The sequence below is a fragment of the Primulina tabacum genome, chromosome 8, assembly GCF_025594145.1.
Source record: "Primulina tabacum isolate GXHZ01 chromosome 8, ASM2559414v2, whole genome shotgun sequence".
NCBI classification, from domain to species: domain Eukaryota; kingdom Viridiplantae; phylum Streptophyta; class Magnoliopsida; order Lamiales; family Gesneriaceae; genus Primulina; species Primulina tabacum.
Window position 1 is genome coordinate 13910470 of NC_134557.1, and position 6369 is coordinate 13916838.

Consider the following 6369-nt stretch of genomic DNA (forward strand, 5'->3'; position numbering starts at 1 on the left):
ATCAATTGCCCCAAAAACTAATGGCCCGTGTGAGCCAAACTCGGGCCTAAGTCCAATCATATGGAATGCATGGGATGCAAATGCATAATTACATAAGCATCCAATATTTACATGTTTTCGATCTTCATAATCATCATGGCCACCATCTTCCAATCTTGATCTTCCACTATACTAATTTTTACAAATAAATATCCATGAAAAATAGGGATATATCTCATGGGGTGGAACGAGCTATAAACCAAGCCCACTTATAAATTGATAATTATTACAATCATTCAACACATATCCTAGCATACACCTAGAAAATTGGGCTTGAGATTTTGATCATTCTTCATGCATAATATCACATATCATACACCATCAATTAATTATCACAATAATTAGTTGATCCAATATTATATATCTTGATCCAATCACTAACCGTCACGCTTAAAACTAAGTCAACAAAGTTGTAGAACCCGTAAATTAGACTACGTATAAGCCGTGCATAATTCCTAGTATTTAAATTAAAATGATCTTTTTATTTGCATGAGTATTTAATTTCTTTCCTTTAAATTTAATTATTTTATTCAGTAGTAAATTGTTAACTTTTCAGTTAATTAAGTGAGGCCGGACTGGAGTTAGAGTAAAGAGATAAATTTAAAAAAAATTAAGAAAACATTCCAAAAATTTATTCAAGATAAATAATAAGTTAATTTAATGTAAAAGAAATTTTGAGGAATTATTTAATTAATTAGAGATGAATAGTAAATAAGTCTTTATGTTAAAAATTAATTAAATCCTAAATTTAAAATGTGTCACTAATTGGGATAAAAATTTATCTAGGCCTAATATATTCAAGAAACTATAGCATCACAGTGGGGCTTTCATTTACTGTCATTGGCTTGCTTGGAGTAGTGTTCGGGTCATGGCTGGCCTAGGGCCAGTAGCCATATCTCGGACCCTTCCCTAGCAAGCATGGGACGTGGTCAAGTCGGCCTTAAGTGGCTTGAGCCATGTCCCAAGGCGTTTGGACAGAAACAAAACAAGTGCCCCTCGGCTTTCATTTCTGGATTGTGTGTGTGAGTGTTTCGGTTTTTATGAGGTTGGGTGGATCTTGGTTGGATCTTAGCCCTTAGACACGGTCCATACCATGCTCCTTGATGTCTAGATCATGCCATGGTCAACCAATTGGCCACTGGAATGATCCACGACAACTAACAACAGCAAAGTCCCACGCGTTCAGAATTGTGCTCGCGGGTGCGCGTACTGTCATGTTTCGAGTGTGGGTTGGATTGTGGCTGGCCTAGGGCCCCTATCCATGGTTCAAATCATTCCCTAGGACGTTGGTGAGAGGTTCTGGTTGGTGGTCCAAGCCCCAATGGCCATTAGCCTCGCAAACGACGCAAGGAAATGCACTCACAGCTGCTGTATTTTTGACAGCAAGTGTGCTGCGGTTCGGAGGTTGCATTTCGGGTTCTTGTTTGGCTTTATGCCTATGGCCTTAGACTGGACAGTACCTCATCGAGTTAGAAAGGTCATGTTTTTGGCCGTTTGTGATTTGGTCAAGTTTAGTGGTCGTACGAGAATTTACGGTTTAATGTGCCAAAGTGACTCTCGAAAGAGCGTTTCATGTTTTGGCCTCCATTCACAAAAAAATTCGAAACACTGAAATTTTAGGAGCATTATTTCATCATCTTAGGCGTATTTTAATCATGACTAAATGATGGTTCGGTGTTGGTTCGGGTTTGTACGGAGTCATGATTAAATACGAAGTCGTTGGACGTAATTGTCTCGTTTTTGAGTTCAATTACAAAGTTTGGTTAAGTTAGATTATTTGCATATTTTTCATGTTAGATTTAGGTCGCAGCGAGCCTGGGAACGATCCAACCCAAATTGAAAAATTTATACAGGATATTTAATTATGTATTTAATTATATTACGTGCATAAAATAGAAAATATTCATTTTTGAGATTTATGCGATATTGCTTGTGGGCAATGTACTTCATGGGATAGCAGCTTATAATGGGATTATTACATCACCCGGTGGTCACTTACCGGTCATGTTCACTTATTGGTACGGATATCCAGTCCAAGGGCTGTGATGATCTCTACCGCCCAGTATACTGTGGTTTAGTCTGATCAGACGACTCAGTTCAGTTCAGTTCATGGGCCACTAGCGTAGAACATATTCTCAACAAAATTATGACATGTTTCTTTATGACAGGGCTCGATTGAGCAAATATTTCACTTATGATTTTCAGTTCAGTTATGCACGTATTATAATTACTCATGATATTTTCACGTTATGCCTCATGACATGATATTTCATTTGCATGAGATTTTATTATTATTACTTGTTATTTACGATATATGCATACTGAGTCTTTAGACTCACTAGACTTGATTGTTGTAGGTACTGATGATGTCGGGACCGAGGGCGGGGACCAGTGAGCTAACTTGGGTCGGCAGTAGTGGAACCCGAGGACCTCTTTTTTCAGCATTTATCATTTATTGCTCAAACATTTTTACCCGTTGTTGGATTATTTTAAACTGTTATTAGTGCAAACAATAATTTCTTCCGCTGCAATTTTGAACATTAAACTTTATTTATCAGTTTATCATATGAATGAGACATTTTAAAAAGAAAATTTTTAATTTTTCCGCAAATTTTCAAACACGAAATTAGAGGCCTTTACAGCTGCTATCAGAGCAATGATTCTGTATAGGGTTGTACTGCTACTGACTTCAAGAAGGTCATGAAGTCACGTCTTCGGCCTGTAAGTTTTACATTTATGCATTTTATTTAAAGCATGAATTATTTTAACAGCATGTTTTCATGAAATGTTTTTTTACGTTCAGATTTTAATTTTTCAGTATTTATTTAAATTTAAAAGAAATTATGGAATTATGCATGTTGGTTACGTATGGGTTATGTATGGAACAGTATGCCCCCTAGACGCCTTGTTGGACGCCCTAGAGGTGATGATGAGCGTCGTCGTGAGAACGGTGAGGATCAGAGGCGAGAGGGGAACGGACCTCCACCCCCTCCACCTGACATGAATGCCCAGATGCTAGCAGGGATGACACAGTTCTTCGCGCAGTTTGCGGGGGACAATGCTGGAGCAGCCAGGCCGACCGAGCCCGAGGCTGTCTATGAGAGATTTATGAAGATGCGTCCGAAAGAGTTCTCAGGGACCTCCGATCCCATGATTGCCGAGGGCTGGATCAAGTCCCTCGAGGTTATCTTCGAGTTTATGGAGCTTGGAGATGCAGACAGAGTACGCTGTGCCACCTATTTATTCGGAGGAGATGCCCGCTTGTGGTGGAAAGGAGCATCAGTAGCCCTGAACTAGGCTACACTGACTTGGACACGCTTCACGGAGGTATTTTACTCCAAATATTTTACTGATGAGGTGCGTTCTAGATTGACCAGAGAATTCATGGCCCTGAGGCAGGGAGATCTGACGGTTACGGAGTTCATCCGTAAGTTTGAGAGGGGCTGCCATTTTGTGCCCCTGATTACGAATGACGCGGGTGCCAAGCTGAGGAACTTTCTGGATGGTTTACGGCCGGTCTTGAGCCGGGATGTTAGGGTGGCTGGCCCTACTACTTTTGAAGTCGCTGTTTCCAGAGCTCTTGTTGCAGAGCAAGGTCATATTGACATTGAGAAGGATCGCTTGGGTAAGCTACCAGTTCAGGTACAACACCGCCTACCTCCTCCTCAGCAGCAGTAGCACCAGAACAAGAGGCCTCATCACGGCCCGCCCAGAAATAGAGGAGGACCACAGCAGCTGCAGCAGGGACGCGCAGTCCCGAGGACCTTTGAGCACCCAGTATGCCCCAAGTGCTCACGCCGCCATCTTGGAACATGCATGTATGGCTCAGGAAAGTGTTATAAGTGTGGTAGCTCAGACCACATGCTGCAGTAGTGCCCCAGGAAGAATCTGCCTACCCAAGGCCGAGTGTTTGCCCTGCATGCGACAGAGACGGACCCGGAGACCATGCTCATGACAGGTATCTTAATGCTTTCAGTTAATAATTGAATTTCAATGTTTTGGGAATCAGGCTTAAGATTTTGAACTTAAAATTGCGATAGGATTGCATGTTCTACTCAGTAGTAAATTTTTGGGAATTTTAGTTAAAAGAACTTTGGCCTTCGCATGTCTATAAGTTACTTCTTGTGATTATTGGGTTCGACTTGACGTTCCAACTTTCAGGGAGAATTTTTATAGCGGGGTCAGCTACGAAAGCCTTGATAGATTCAGGGGCTACTCACTCATTTATTTCGGAGGTCTTTGCTAATTTCCTCAAGGTCAATACCGTTGGGCTAGATGTAGCCTATTCAGTAGTATTGCCTTCTGGTGAGGAGATCGCAGCTACCAATGTGATCCGAGACATAGATCTTGAGCTGCATGGAAATCTTGTGTATGCGGATCTTATCGTATTGCCGATGCCTGAGTTTGACATCATATTAGGCATGGATTGGCTATTGCGGAACAGAGTATTGATAGACTTTCCAATAGAGATCTGTTCTAGTCCGACCGCCTGGGATGACACGGTTCTTATTTGAGCCAGACAGGTATTTTCCCTTACCGCGCATTATTCCTTATGTCCAAGCTAGGAAGCTCTTGCATAGAGGGTGTCGGGCATTTTTAGCTACTTTTATATCTGTCCCCAAGGCACCCAGTCAGTCAGCTTCAGATGTTCCGATTGTTAGAGACTTCTTAGACGTTTTTCCTGAGGACGTCTCTGGTATGCCACCCGAAAGAGAGGTGGAGTTTTCTATCGAGCTTATGCCAGGTACGGTTCCGATCTCAAAAGCACCTTACCGACTAGCACCGACAGAGATGGCAGAACTTAAGAAGCAGATTCAGGAACTTCTTGACAAGAAGTTCATTCGCCCGAGTTTTTCTCCATGGGGCGCGCCAGTTTTGTTTGTGAAGAAGAAGGATGGCTCTATGAGACTTTGTATTGACTACCAAGAGTTGAACAGGGTTACAGTGAAGAACAAGTACCCACTTCCGAGGATTGAGGATTTATTTGATCAATTGCAGGGAGCTTCGGTATTTTCCAAGATTGATCTGCGTTCTGGTTATCATCAGTTGAGGGTGAAGGACACCGATGTTTCCAAGACTGCTTTCAGGACTCGTTATGGCAACTACGAGTTCCTTTCTGATGCCGTTCGATTTGATGAATGCGCCAGCGATCTTCATGGATCTCATGAATCGCGTATTTCAGCCGTACCTTGATCAGTTTGTGATAGTGTTCATAGACGACATCCTCGTCTACTCGAAGAATCATGAGGATCATAGCAGATATTTGACCACAGTGTTGCAGACCTTATAGAAGCATAAGTTATTCGCAAAGTTCAGTAAATGCAAATTCTGGTTGGAGAAGGTGGCGTTCTTAGGCCACATTGTTTCTAACAGTGGCATTGAGGTAGACCCAGCGAATGTTGCAGCAGTCAGAGATTGGGTTGTGCCGCAGAATGCATCAGAGATCCGCAGTTTTCTTGGGCTGGCAGGATATTATCGGAAGTTCATTCAGGGATTCTCCTCTATCGCAGTTCCACTTACATCATTGACCAAGAAGAATGTTAAGTTTGCGTGGAGCGATGAGTGTCAGAAGAGCTTCGATACTTTGAAGCAAGCTCTTATCTCAGCACCAGTATTGGCCATGCCGTCAGGGCCCGGTGAGTTTGTTCTATAAAACGATGCTTCGAAACTCGATCTTGGCGCAGTATTGATGCAGTATGGGAAGGTGATAGCATATGCTTCTCGACAGCTGAAAACTCATGAGAAGAATTACCCTACCCATGATCTAGAGTTGGCCGCCGTGGTATTTGCCTTGAAGATTTGGAGGCACTATTTTTATGGAGAGAAGTGCCAGATCTTTACCGACCACAAGAGCCTCAAGTATTTCTTTACGCAGAAAGAGCTGAATATGCGTCAGTGGTGTTGGTTGGAGCTTGTGAAGGATTATGACTGTGACATTAGCTACCACCCGGGTAAAGCTAACGTAGTTGCGGATGTATTGAGCAGGAAAGTCGCAGTGATGTCCTATTTAGTGGTTTCTAGACCTCTTCAGATTGAGATGCAGAGGTTTGATCTAGAGACTTATCCTCAAGGTAGAGTTCCCCGCCTATCTACCTTGACTATTCAGTCATCTCTTCTAGATCGTATTCGCAGTGGTCAGTCAGCAGATGAGCAGTTGGCAAAGTGGAAGCAGAGAGATGAAGCCAAGGGCAGTGTCTTGTATACAGTCAGCGACGGTATTGTGAGATATCGCGACAGGATGTGGGTTCCTAGCAGTGGTTCTATCCGAGCAGATATTTTATCAGAAGTTCATATGTCGCCGTACTCTATTCACCCTGGGAGTACGAAGAT